The sequence below is a fragment of the Grampus griseus genome (genome assembly GCF_964374135.1).
Source record: "Grampus griseus genome assembly, chromosome: X".
NCBI lineage: Eukaryota > Metazoa > Chordata > Mammalia > Artiodactyla > Delphinidae > Grampus > Grampus griseus.
In genome coordinates this window covers 20,079,612-20,094,527 of record NC_138999.1, presented here as the reverse complement: position 1 = coordinate 20,094,527, position 14,916 = coordinate 20,079,612, and the positions used below count along the sequence as shown (strand labels likewise).

At 40.1% G+C, this 14,916-nt stretch overlaps 1 long non-coding RNA gene across 1 annotated transcript in view; it reads left to right on the top strand.

Moving 5' to 3' along the window:
* The window catches only part of LOC309839598, a 30,444-nt gene that overhangs the window by 1,438 nt on the left and 14,090 nt on the right, over positions 1-14,916 (top strand). The window contains exon 2 of the long non-coding RNA XR_014298521.1: positions 7,101-7,540. This is a non-coding gene — a long non-coding RNA (uncharacterized lncRNA). The remainder of the gene's footprint in view (positions 1-7,100; positions 7,541-14,916) is intronic.

Here is a 14,916-nt window from a genome sequence, read left to right as displayed (position 1 = left end):
GGAGGACTCAGGAGAGCTTGTTACCGAGTTACCGCTAACAGTTAAGTAAGAACTAGGTGACTAAGCACTAATAATAGCTGCCTCCTTGAAGCAAAAACAAGGTCGTTTTCAATGTGGGCTGCTTAGGTTTTTAGAATAATGATTGTTTCATTAAAACACACTATAATTTTTTTCTATTTATTCTGTTTTTCCAGTTTAAGTTTCATGCTCTTATGCTTCACTTTGTCATTATGACAAGGAGAGCCCATTCTGAAAAACAGGCAGCTAAAAAAAGCTCATTGTGATTGCGTTTTTTGCACATGTAAAAGCTTAGAACCCTAAGAAATGTGAATTTTCTTTATGAATCAAGTTAGGTTTTATATTGTCAGGAATAGATAGATGCCATGGAGGACCAACATTACCCCCTGTTGATACTGGAATTTAAATTTAAAACTGCATAAAAAGGGGTTAACTCGCTAGCATTTGGAAAACTTTTATTTGGCTAATGAGTCAACAAAATCAATAACTATTTATTGACTCTTATGCTAGGTACTTGGGGGTTATAAAGGAGGACTAAGTTTTGAAACGAGCCCTCAGGGCATACAGTTTACTTTGCAGATATGTTTGTAGTTTACTACAACAGAATTTAATCTTTGTGAGAAATATAATTCCTATAACTGAAGAGGTCTGAGTAGGGGGAGAGTAGGAGGAAAGGAAACAGACAAGGGACATCGTGGGTGTTTTACATTCATTGACTTGTTTAATATCAACTGTCTTGTGAAATAGCTAATGTTAGCTCAATGTTTGCAACAGAGAAAACCAGAGGCTCAGAGGGCTACAAAATTGCAACAGCCAGGAAGTGGTAGAGCTAGGAAAGAAGGAATTCTGTTGATTTCCCTGCCAAAGTGAAACTGTCCAACTTGCCCTATTAAACTATTATGGAAGGTGTCATAGTTTTTTTTTTTCTGTTTATAAAAATAATGCATATTGATTAAGAAAATATAAGTGCAGAAATACAAAAAGGGGGCTTCCCTGGTGGCGCAGTGGTTAAGAATCCGCCTGCCAATGCAGGGGACACGGGTTCGAGCCCTGGCCCGGGAAGATCCCACATGCTGCAGAGCAACTAAGCCCGTGTGCCACAACTACTGAGCCTGAGCTCTAGAGCCCGCGAGCCACAACTACTGAGCCCACATGCCACAACTACTGAAGCCTGCACGCCTAGAGCCTGTGCTCCGCAGCAAGAGAAGCCACGACAGTGAGAAGCCTGCACACTGCAACGAAGAGTGGCCCCCACTCACTGCAACTACAGAAAGCCCATGTACAGCAACGAAGACCCAACACAGCCAAAAATAAATAAATAGATAAATTTATATATAAAAAAAGAAATACAAAAAGTTAATAAAAATAATCCCTATTAGTAGGTTGAATTCCTTCCAGTCTTTTTTTCTATGTACATATACATAAAGGGCTGATATTCAGTTGGTATATACAGTGTAGTGGATTAAAATAACCACAAATTCATTGCAGCTCCTCCCATCAAGAGGTAGAATCTAGGACTTCGCTGGTGGTGCAGTGGTTAAGAATCTGCCTGCCAGTGCAGGGGACACGGGTTCGAGCCCTGGTCCGGGAAGATCCCACATGCCATGGAGCAACTAAGCCTGTGCACCACAACTACTGAGCCTGCGCTCTAGAGCCCTTGAGCCACAACTACTGAGCCCGTGTGCCACAACTACTGAAGCTCAGGCACCTGGAGCCTGTGCTCGGCAACAAGAGAAGCCACCACAATGAGAAGCCCGCGCACTGCAATGAAGAGTAGGCCCCGCTTGCTGCAACTAGAGTAAGCCCGCACGCAGCAAGGAAGACCCAATGCAGCCAAAAAACAAATAGATAAATGAATAAATAGATAAATAAATAAATGAATAAACAAACACACAAATAAATAAGAGGTCCCCACTCCTTGAATTTGGACTGGCCTTGTGACTTGCCTTGACCAATAGAATACAGTAAAAGTGGTGATGTACAACTCCTAAGCAAGACCTCAAGAGATCTTAAAGCTTCTGTTCACACCCTCTTGGAACATTGCTGCTGCCATATGAAGAAGCTTGAGCTAGCTTCCTTGAGGATGAAAGACCTCATGAGGAGATGCGTAAGTGAGGCCAGATGCGTAAGCGATGCCACCTTGGACCATTCAGTCCCAATTGAGCTGTCAAATGATTGCAGCCACACAAGTGACCTTAGGCAAGACCAGCAGAAGAACCCCCTCACTGATCCCAGTCCATGTTATCAACCCACAGCATCATGAGTGAATAGAATTGTTGTTTTAAGCCACTAAAATTTAGGGTTCTTTGTTACACAACAAAGGCTAACCGAAATCAGACGGCCATTTAGGTTGTTTACACCTGGCTTCCATTCTGATTGGTTGTAGTGTCCATTCCGACTCGTCTGTGCTTTGCAATACTCATTTAAAAATATTTTAGGGGCTTCCCTGGTGGCGCAGTGGTTGGGAGTCCGCCTGCCGATGCAGGGGACACGGGTTCGTGCCCCGGTCCGGGAAGATCCCACATGCCGCGGAGCGGCTGGGCCCGTGAGCCATGGCTGCTGAGCCTGCGCGTCCGGAGCCTGTGCTCCACAACGGGAGAGGCCACGACAGTGAGAGGCCCGCGTACCGAGAAAAAAAAAATTTAAAAATCACCTGAGTGCGTTGTGCGTATGTAATAACAAAAACTTGGTATCATGTATCTATAATGTCTATCCTGCAGCATAGTGTAGTGGCTTCTTATCTACTACAGCTTTGGACTTAGATACTCCCCATCTGTGTGATTGTGTCAATACTTAACCTTGTTAAGTCACCATTTCTAAATCTGTAATTAGTAAATAATAATAGTACCCTTCATATGGTTAATTGTTGTGAGTATTAAATGAAGTAATACATATAAAGTACCCAGTGGGAATTCCCTAGTGGTCCAGTGGTTAGGACTCTGCGCTCTCACTGCTGAGGGCCTGGGTTCAATCCCTGGTTGGGGAACTAAGATCCCACAAGCCTCACAGTGTGGCAAAAAAAAATACCCAGCATAGCACCTGGCATAATTGTTAGCATTATTACTATTAATAGTATGGAGTATTTCCCCGTGTCACTGGGTATATTTAAATTAAAAAATATATATAATGGTTCGTTAGAGTTCCATTGTGAAATTTATTTTACTATTCTGTTGTTGAAGATGCAGGGCTTTTTCCCAATGATAAATAATACTTTGTTTTGTTAATAAATTTATTTATTTATTTATTTTTGGCTGTGTTGGGTCTTCGTTGCTGCGTGCGGGCTTTCTCTACTTGTGGCAAGCGGGGGCTACTCTTTGTTGTGGTGCGTGGGCTTCTCATTGCGGTGGCTTCTGTTATTGTGGAGCACAGGCTCTAGGCACACGGGCTTTGGTAGTTATGGCTCGTGGGCTCAGTAGTTGTGGCGCACGGACTTAGTTGCTCCACAGCATGTGGGATCTTCCCAGTCCAGGGATTGAACCCGTGTCCCCTGCATTGACAGGTGGATTCTTAACCACTGCACCACCAGGGAAGTCCCTAATACTTTGACAAACATCTTTTTACCCAAATTTTAGCCCAGGTTTCTGATTGTTTCCTTAGGTAGATTCCTAGAAGTGAAATTACTAGGTGAGGAGAGATGTAATTTTGTTGATCTGGAGCTAGAGAAACACTCTAAAACTTCAGGTTCTCACTACATGAAAGTGTAATTTGAGATGACTCTCTAGATGTGCTTGCTCTAGCTTGAATTATCTAAAGTTTGATAACATCTGGGTTCCACAGTTGTCATAGAAGTTGAGTCTTTCTCAGAGAGTGGTTTTCTTGCTACATATCACAGATGGGTGATAACCTGTGAGAATGATCAATAAATAAATACAACCACCTCCAAGAAAACACCTTGTTTTGGGCCAAGATTTCCTTTTTTTAAAAATTTATTTTTTATTGAAGTATAGTTGAATTATGGGCCAAGATATTCTTTTCTTTTCTTTTCTTTTCTTTTTTTTTTCCTTACCTTACCTTACTTTACCTTACCTTACCTTACATTTCTTTTTGAGAAATTATAATTTAGGACGTGGAAAGCTGTTTCATCTTTGGGGTAGACCATCAAAAGTGTAAGACTTCTATTTATAAATGTAAAGTATTATATGACTTTAGGCCGCAATTAAAAGAGCCGGGTCAGCAATAAGTGAGGTGTTAATCAGGCCTCTTGTTTGCAAGTGATTGCCACATCTTACTCTTCCGCCATCTTGAAGGTCTCCATAGTCTTTATTTTAAGGTCTATTTTGTCTGATATGAGAATTGCTACTCCAGCTTTCTTTTGATTTCCATTTGCATGGAATATGTTTTTCTATCCCCTCACTTTCAGTCTGTATGTGTCCCTGGGTCTGAAGTGGGTCTCTTGTAGACAGCATATATACAGGTCTTGTTTTTGTATCCATTCAGCCAGTCTGTGTCTTTTGGATGGGGCATTTAATCCATTTACATTCAAGGTAATTATCGATATGTATGTTCCTATTCCCATTTTCTTAATTGTTTTGGGTTTGTTATTGTAGGTCTTTTCCTTCTCTTGTATTTCCTGCCTAGAGAAGTTCCTTTAGCAGTTGTTGTAAAGCTGGTTTGGTGGTGCTGAATTCTCTTAGCTTTTGCTTGTCTGTAAAGATTTTAATTTCTCCATCGAATCTGAATGAGATCCTTGCTGGGTAGAGTAATCTTGGTTGTAGGTTTTTCTCCTTCATCACTTTAACTATGTCCTGCCAGTCCCTTCTGGCTTGCAGAGTTTCTGCTGAAAGATCAGCTGTTAACCTTATGGGGATTCCCTTGTGTGTTATTTGTTGTTTTTCCCTTGCTGCTTTTAATATGTTTTCTTTGTATTTAATTTTTGACAGTTTTGATTAATATGTGTCTTGGCCTGTTTCTCCTTGGATTTATCCTGTATGAGACTCTCTGTGCTTCCTGGACTTGATTAACTGTTTCCTTTCCCATATTAGGGAAGTTTTCAACTATAATCTCTTCAAATATTTTCTCAATCACTTTTTCTCTTCTTCTTCTGGGACCCCTATAATTCGAATGTTGGTGCGTTTAGTGTTGTCCCAGAGGTGTCTGAGACTGTCCTCAGTTCTTCTCATTCTTTTTTCTTTATTCTTCTCTGCAGTAGTTATTTCCACTATTTTATCTTCCAGGTCACTTATCCGTTCTTCTGTCTCAGTTATTCTGCTATTGATCCCTTCTAGAGAATTTTTAATTTCATTTATTGTGTTGTTCATCATTGCTTGTTTGCTCTTTAGTTCTTCTAGGTCCTTGTTAAACTTTTCTTATACTTCCTCCTTTCAACTTCCAAGATTTTGGATCATCTTTACTATCATTATTCTGAATTCTTTTTCAGGTTCACTGCCTATTTCCTCTTCATTTGTTAGGTCTGGTGGGTTTTTATCTTGCTCCTTCATCTGCTGTGTGTTTTTCTGTCTTCTCATTTTGCTTATCTTACTGTGTTTGGGGTCTCCTTTTTGCAGGCTGCAGGCTCATAGTTCCCGTTGTTTTTGGTGTCTGTCCCCAGTGGCTAAATTTGGTTCAGTGGGTTGTGTAGGCTTCCTGGTGGAGGGGACTAGTGCCTGTGTTCTGGTGGATGAGGCTGGATCTTGACTTTCTGGTGGGCAGGTCCACGTCTGCTGGTGTGTTTTGGTGTGTCTGTGGCCTTATTATGATGTTAGGCAGCCTCTCTGCTCATGGGTGGGCTTGTGTTCCTGTCTTGCTCATTGTTTGGCATGGGGTGTCCAGCACTGTAGCTTGATGGCCGTTGAGTGGATCTGGGTCTTAGCATTGAGACAGAGATCTCTGGGAGAGCTCTCGCTGCTTGATATTACGTGGAGCTGGGAGGTCTCTGGTGGACCAATGTCCTGAGCTCGGCTCTCCCACCTCAGAGGCACAGGCCTGGCACCCAGCCGGAGCACCAAGACCCTGTCAGCCACACGGCTGCTAGTGTTGGGGGGTCTCCTGTGTAGGCAGGGGGTGGCTGTGGCTCACCGTGGGGACAAGGTCACTGGCAGCAGAAGTTCTGGGAAGTGCTGCTTGGCGTGAGCCTTCCCAGAGTCTGCCATTAGCCCCACCAAAGAGCGGGGTAGGCTCCAGCTGTGTGATTTTGGACAAGGTTCTTGCATCTCAGTGTGCTTACCTTTCAAATGAAGTTAATAAGAATAATTTCCTCCTCCTAAGGTTGTGAATATTAAATGCTGCTGTAAAGCCCTTTGTAAAGTACTTAGAATACAGCACTTACCCTCTAAATGTTTATTCCTTTCTGTCTACTTGGTAAAATAAAGACTGTAACAATTTTTGGATTAGGAAGAATAATTGTGAATGGTCCAATGCAGAGAGAGAAGGATTTGTCCCTAAATCAGTTTTCTTCCTGCCGTTACACAGGGATCATTCTCTTATTCATTGACCTTTGTCATGAAGCTTCACCTTCCTCATGAATAATAAATGTGCAATGATTCTGTTAACATCTGCCAACCAATGAGGGAACATTGCTCTAATGATCATAGAATCAGGAATCATCACAGAGGCTGGGTAATCAGTATTGTAATCCCTATTGTACTCTGCCTGGAGTTTTTCATCTGCCTAGCCAGACATCATGTGGACAAGGTCAAATCCAGAACACATTATGCAGGATAAATTATTTACAATCCTGTCTCTAAAAGTGGACCTCATCTGTGACCTAATTAACACTCCAACTCTAAACCACATGTGGAGATCTTTTTTAAAGAGGTAGGCTTGGTGAAAACAGGAGAAAATATTGAAAAAGCATTAGGCAGAACGTATTGATTCACACAACTTTTTTTTCCCTTCTCCTTTTTACAGATATTTTAAGGTTATACCAAATAGAGGGAAGTTATGCAGTTACAGTGCTTAGAATCTGGGCAAGACAGCAGATAGAACAATGTCCCAAACTTTCTTTCAGTATCTAGTCTCTGAATCCATGGTTTAAAACAAAAAGCTGTTAAAGAGCTGTGAATAGTGGTTAAGTACTCTTCATTTACCTTCAGCATTCTATAACAATGAAGCTCAGTTTACAATTTTATAATTCTCTTACTCAGCTTCCAGAATGTTCCACATTTGTTGAAAACTACAAACAAACATATCCAAGAATCCCAGTGAATGCCAAGCAGCATAAACACAAAGAAAACCACATCAAGGCACTGCGGAATCAAATTTCTCAAAACTAGTGATGCAGAGAAAATCTTAAGTTAAGACTAATCACTGCTTTCTCATCAAAAACTATGCAAACCAGAAGATGGTGGAACAACATCTCTAAAGCATGGGAAGAATGCTTTCAACCCAGAATTTTATATCCAGTGAAAATGTCCTTCAAAGATGAAGGCAAAATGAAGACATTTCAGATAAGCGAAAGCCAAGAGCATTCATCACTAGTGAACTTGTACCACAAGGAATGCTAAAAGAAGTTCTTCAGGTTAAAGGAAAATGATACCAGATGGACACAAGAATCTATGCAAAGGAATGAAGAGTACCAGAAATGGTAAATGTGTGCGTCATATAAAAGACATTTTTCTTGTTCTTAATGTCTTTATTTTATTTTTATTTTTTAAACATCTTTATTGGAGTATAGTTGCTTTACAATGGTGTGTTAGTTTCTGCTTTATAACAAAGTGAATCAGTTATACATATACATATGTTCCCATATCTCTTCCCTCTTGTGTCTCCCTCCCTCCTACCCTCCCTATCCCACCCCTCTAGGTGGTCACAAACCACCGAGCTGATCTCCCTGTGCTATGCGGCTGCTTCTCACTAGCTAGCTATTTTACGTTTGGTAGTGTATATATGTCCATACCACTCTCTCATTTTGTCACAGCTTACCCTTCCCTCCCATATCCTCAAGTCCATTCTCTAGTAGGTCTGTGTCTTTGTTCCTGTCTTGCCCCTAGGTTCTTCAGGACCTTTTTTGTTTTTTTTAGATTCCGTATATATGTCTTAGGGTACGGTATTTGTTTTTCTCTTTCTGACTTACTTCACTCTGTATGACAGACTCTAGGTCCATCCATCTCACTACAAATAACTCAATTTCGTTTCTTTTTATGGCTGAGTAATATTCCATTGTATATATGTGCAACATCTTCTTTATCCATTCATCTGTCGATGGACAATTAGGTTGCTTCCATGTCCTGGCTATTGTAAATAGAGCTGCAATGAACATTTTGTACATGACTCTTTTTGAACTATGGTTTTCTCAGGGTATATGCCCAGTTGTGGGATTGCTGGGTCATATGGTAGTTCTATTTTTAGTTTTTTAAGGAACCTCCATACTGTTTTCCATAGTGGCTGTATCAATTTACATTCCCACCAACAGTGCAAGAGGGTTCCCTTTTCTCCACACCCTCTCCAGCATTTATTGTTTATAGATTTTTTGATGATGGCCATTCTGCCAGGTGTGATATGATACCTCATTGTAGTTTTGATTTGCATTTCTCTAATGATTAATGATGTCGAGCATCCTTTCATGTGTTTGTTGGCAATCTGTATATCTTCTTTGGAGAAGTGTCTGTTTAGGTCTTCTGCCCATTTTTGGATTGGGTTGTTTGTTTCTTTGATATTGAGCTGCATGAGCTGCTTGTAAATTTTGGAGATTAATCCTTTGTCAGTTGCTTCATTTGCAAATATTTTCTCCCATTCTGAGGGTTGTCTTTTGGTCTTGTTTATAGTTTCCTTTGCTGTGCAAAACTTTTAAGTTTCATTAGGTCCCATTTGTTTATTTTTGTTTTTATTTCCATCTCTCTAGGAGGTGGGTCAGAAAGGATCTTGCTGTGATGTATGTCATAGAGTGTTCTGCCTATGTTTTCCTCTAAGAGTTTGATAGTGTCTGGCCTTACATTTAGGTCTTTAATCCATTTTGAGTTTATTTTTGTGTATGGTGTTAGGGAGTGTTCTAATTTCATACTTTTACATGTAGCTGTCCAGTTTTCCCAGCACCACTTATTGAAGAGGCTGTCTTTTCTCCACTGTATATTCTTGCCTCCTTTATCAAAGATAAGGTGACCATATGTGCGTGGGTTTATCTCTGGGCTTTCTATCCTGTTCCATTGATCTATTTTTCTGTTTTTTTGCCAGTACCATACTGTCTTGATTACTGTAGCTTTGTAGTATAGTCTGAAGTCAGGGAGCCTGATTCCTCCAGCTCCGTTTTTCGTTCTCAAGATTGCTTTGGCTATTCGGGGTCTTTTGTGTTTCCATACAGATTGTGAAATTTTTTGTACTAGTTCTGTGAAAAATGCCAGTGGTAGTTTGATAGGGATTGCATTGAATCTGTAGATTGCTTTGTGTAGTAGAGTCATTTTCACAATGTTGATTCTTCCAATCCAAGAACATGGTATATCTCTCCATCTATTTGTATCATCTTTTAATGTCTTTAAAAGATACTTAACTACTTAAAGTAAGAGAAACAACAGTATATTATGGGATTTATAACATTTGTAGAAGTAGAATGTATGAGCACAAGAGCACAAAGAATGGGAGAGATGGGATGGACGTCTATTGTTATATGATTCTTACATTATATGTTAAATGCTATAACCTTTAAAGTAAACTGTGATAAGTTAAAGTTATATATTGTAAAGCTCAGAGCAACGACTAAATTTCTTAAAAAGGAATAACTAATAAGTCAATAGAGGAGATAAAATGGGTTCATAAAAAATAATCCAAGGGAAGAGAGGAAAAGAGGAAAAAAGGAATAAAGAACAGATGGGACAAACAGGAAGTGTGGGACTGCTGTTGTTTCTGATATCTTATACCTATCAGGTAAGAAATCACAAAAGGAGTAGGGAGGGGAAATAAAGCAATTTGTTCAAATTGTATATTTGAACACTAAGGACTGTTTTTTTCTCCTAAAGGTAACTTAAATTTGGAATCCTTTAAAAATATGAACGATAGGTCTTCGCTTGCTTTTAAGGACAAGGAGTATATTTGTTAAGTTGAAGGAGAGTGAAAATGAAAATGGGAAAGAATATTAATAAACCACTTAACTAAGAAATGAAAAAAAAAAAGAAATCACCAAAGGAAACACCTAAAACATTTTATATTTACCTCTCAAAAATGGAATGAGGGCTTCCCTGGTGGCACAGTGGTTGAGAGTCTGCCTGCCGATGCAGGGGACAGGGGTTCGTGCCCCGGTCTGGGAGGATCCCGCATGCCGCCGAGTGGCTGGGCCCGTGAGCCATGGCCACTGAGCCTGCGCGTCTGGAGCCTGTGCTCCGTAACAGGAGAGGCCACAGCAGTGAGAGGCCCGCGTACCGCAAAAAAAAAAAAAAAAAAGGAATGAAATAAAGAATAAATAAGCATGATATCCAGATTCCCACAAATGGAATTCAGTAGCTTTTGTTGATAACATCAACTATGTTCTGATTCATTCAGCATTGAAATCAGTTTCTGTTTATCATGATAAAAGAGATTATTTTGGTTCAGAAGTGCCAGCAACCTGGCACAACTTGGATACATTTGAAAGAAGGAACAGATCAGGCAAAGGAGTGTTGGGAAAAGGAGACCTGAGGTGCTCAGTGCTGTCACATTGGGTAGTGGCATTAGAAATCAGTGAGATTAGGATAGGCTCTGAAAGTGAAATTTAAAATCGAGCAGAGATATTCAAATTGTATCCTAGGCCAGTTAATATTTGACTATAAACTGACTGACTGTATTAACATACCTAAAGAGAAAAGGTATATCTTATAACAACCTTAATCATTGTATCAGTTAGGAATGCTTTTGACTACAACTAACAGAATAACCTACTTACAGTAGCTAAAGCCATGAAAACTTAAAAAACTCAATTAGAAGACTGGAGGTAGCCGGTTTCCGGGCTAGTTCAGCAATTAACCATGTTACAGAGGAACTGGGCTTTTGAAACTCTTCCACTCTGCCAATTATTCTCAACTCATCTCTTGAACATAAAAGGGCTGCAGTAGCTCCGAGCATCATTTCCTCACATCTGCATCCTAAACAGGGAGGAAAGGTCAGGAGCTAATATCTTTCTCTGGCTGAGGCTCTGTCTTTTTATCTGGAAAGGAACATCTTTACTAGAATACTCCAGAAGTCTTCCCTTTATGTCTTATTGGACAGTACTGGGTAATACGGCTACCCATGGCTGCAAGGGAGGCTGGGACAGTGAGTATTTGGCACAGGGGAACAGAGATGCTATGTTTGGCCAAGATGAATTGTGATTCGTTCTTTGAGGTTGAGCACGTTGCTGCCCTGAACAAAATTGGAATGCTGTTAGCAAGGAATTAGAAGAGAATAGCTGTAGTCTAGGCAACTAAATGTATCTACTAGGATCAGTCCTGGAAGCATAGGAAAAGAATCTCAGACGCCAAAATTGGCGCCTCCTGCTCTGGCACTGTAGTGGAATCAGAATACCCTGATGCAAGAACTCCAGTAGCTGAATCTTGAGATCAGTCTTTGCATATTGTGGAGATGGATACTTACGTTTCTCCTTATTCATTCATTTAATAGATTTTTATTGAATCAGGTGTTGTTATAGACGCTGGAATTTTAGCAGTGGAAAAATCAGACAAAAATGTCCTCATGGCGCTTACATTCTAGTGAATGTGTCTTAGCTGAATGCAACTGATTCCTTGCTTATCAGTAAATTTTCTGATTATGACCGGGTTTCTCATGCCCCCCAAGCAGTCTCACATCTAATTATGAATTAAGAAATTAATATTCTTATTTCATGTATCAGTCTCTTGGTTGATGTGAGTCTTCCTAAGGACATAGATTCACCTTTAGTGAAGTGACAACTCAAGTTTCTGACTTGCACATCTCAGGGCTAGTACCTGAACCATGGTAAATTCAACAAGGCATTTCAACCCTGTGAGCCATTGTGGAAGACAGAGAGCTACACAGCTTTCTCCAGTTAATAATCCAATAGTGCATGTTTTCCCTATTTGGAATGTTTAGGCTTATTCATATGTGTGAAAGGGATACAAGAAGGAAATATTAAATTATAAACATTGAAATCTATCAAAAAAAAAAAGTCCTGACCTTGAAACCGTGATTTGTGCAATGTATTATGAATGAATTGGATTCAGATTCATCCTCAGGGGCTTCCCTAGTGGTGCAGTGGTTGAGAATCCGCCTGCCAATGCAGGGGATACCGGTTCACGCCCTGGTCCGGGAAGATCCCACATGCCGCGGAGCAACTAAGCCTGTGCGCCATAACTACTGAGCCTGTGTTCTAGAGCCCACGAGCCACAACTACTGAGCCCACGTGCCATAACCACTGAAGCCTGTGCGCTTAAAGCCCATGCTCTGTAACAAGAGAAGCCACTGCAGTGAGAAGCCCATGTGCAGCTACGAAGACCCAACACAGACAAAAAAAAAAAAAATCATCCTCAGAGGATTCAAGGTTAAAAAAATTTCCTATTCATGGACATTTAGATTGTTTCCTTTTTTCCCTCCCTGCCATTTCAAACAATGCTATTATGAACATTCTTGTATATGTCCTTGAGTACAGGAGCAGTAATTTATAGGGTACTTGCCAAGGACTGGAATGCTGGGTCAAAGCATATAATATTTGGATTCAACTTTATGAAATAGAGCCAAATTGTTCTCCAAAGTGATTCTGCCATTCACAACTTCTACCAGCAGTGAATGAGAGTTCTTAGCGCTCTCCATCCTCACCAATAGTTGGTAATTTCACTTCATGGTTTTTGCTTATCTGATGGGTATAAAATGGTATCTTATTGTGGTTTGAATTTTATTAATGTGACATTGATCTTTTCATATGTTTATTGGCCATATATTTTTTCTTCTATTGAATTGCCAATTCAAGCAAGTTCAGAATTTTTATATTTTCATGGTGAATTTTTTCTATTCTCACGTTTGTGCCTCTTTATTTTTATAGTGGTTTTTTATTTAAAGTATATTTTTATGAAATAAATACAGCTAATACAGCTTTTTTTTGGTAAGTATTTACCAGATATGTCTTTTCTCCCAATCTTGACTTTAACGTTACTGTATTATACCAAGAACAGGCAAGTAGGAATGGTCCACCCCAGTTACAGAAAATAAGGGCCCTGTAGCCCCAGTACCAGGTTGCATCTGGTTTTGAATTTCATGCTTGTTTCTGTCCCCTTATCACTTACTGTTTCCATGGTGGACAGGACCAACGGGTGGATAAGAATGATATGTATGTAAGGATCTAGCCAATAAATGAGACAGACTCAGATCCACCTGAAAGGATCAAATTAAATAGTAATAAGTTCTGAATCTATTTTTGCCAAAACACAGTGGAAAGGAAAGAAGTAGAAATAGAGTTTCCTTATTTACTGGCTTGAGATAGAAAAGAGTCCTAGATTAGGAAAATTAACATTCAGATATAGGATTCTGAAATGACAAATTTCAAAACATTTTGTTTACAGTATGTTGGGGAGCCATTTGAGGATAACACATCCATTAAGTTAGAACCATGTGTCATTACTTTATAATTTAGTAAAGTAAAAATTAGATGTAGAATACATTTGTCCACATGGGGAAACAAACCAGAAAGGGAGAAATATTGGCTGAAGGCTTAGAAAATGCTGAATATGTACATGAGAGGGGAACTTGAGGATTATGATTTGAGGCCTTGTGATCATCTAGTTTTCGAGATGCCTTCTCATTTCCCAGTTCGGTTCCTCTGACTGTGCAGAATCCCCTGATTCCAACAGCTATTGCTGTTATACATGGCTGGGATCATGAGTCTACTTCCCCAGATCTACCCGCATCATCAATTTTTCAGGGCAAGTCTGGGGTATAAGCCTATGCCCTCTGGTGAAGGACACCATTGACTGCACGTCTGGTAATAGCTATTTGGGAAGTTCTTGCTAGCCATTCTGATTTTTGGGAAAGTTACTTAATGCCTGTAAACCCTTATTTTTCCTTATCTGTAAAATGGGAATAATGGGAATACCGATCTCCTATGGTTGTTGTGAGGATTAAACAAGATAATTGAGCAATAAGTTCTCAACAAATAATATTATCCTTACTGCTATTCCCTCTTTGTTCAACAAATATTTATTATAGATTTTCAACGTGTTAGGCACTGAGGTAAGTACTCAATACATGGTAGCTATCATACTGCTATTTAGCCATTTCATCAATCCATATTATTATATAATTACAGGGTATCAGGCACTGTGCCAAGTTTAGGAGCCAGTAAATAAAGACAGAACCTTCAAGACTCTGGATAAGCTTTTCTGGTTCTACCAATGGGAATCCTCTTCTCCCTTATGAATTCTTTGGAATTCTTCAATGATATCTTCTCTGCAGTGAAAGAGATCACTGTCAGATGCCTTCCTACAATGTGCCAGGTTCTGGCTGACTATAGGATGGAAGAGGGGTATAAAGGATGTGAAAAGCCTTTGCTCCACATAGGCAAGTGGCAGATAACCTGCTCCTGATGGGGCTTTTGCTTTTGCTTCTCCTTTCCTTTCCTTTTCCTATCCCTATCCCTATCCCTTTCCCTTTCCTTTCCCAGAACCTAGTGTACTAGGGAAAAAGTTCTGCCGAAGTACCAGGGGAAAAACTCTACTGTAACAGGAGAAAAGAATATAGACACAGAGCAACACAGACCAGAAGAAAGTAGTGGACTTGCCTTTTTACATCCCACAGGGGAAACGCAGCCCTTCAGACTTCTTCCACTCCATAGCCTTCAGCTGGGTGTCAGTCATCCAGTTCCTTCTGGATGAGACAGGCCAGGGGTTAGAAAAGGATTGAGGATTTCCTTGGGCTTGAATCCTGCAAGTAAGTAGAAGAGGGGAGAAAAGAAAGAGGCCCTTGCCATGGTTACAAAAAATCAGACCTTTCCCACTGCCAACATTCATGTGCTTTCAGGCGTTGTAATGTTACAAAGAGTTGCTGTCTCTTTCC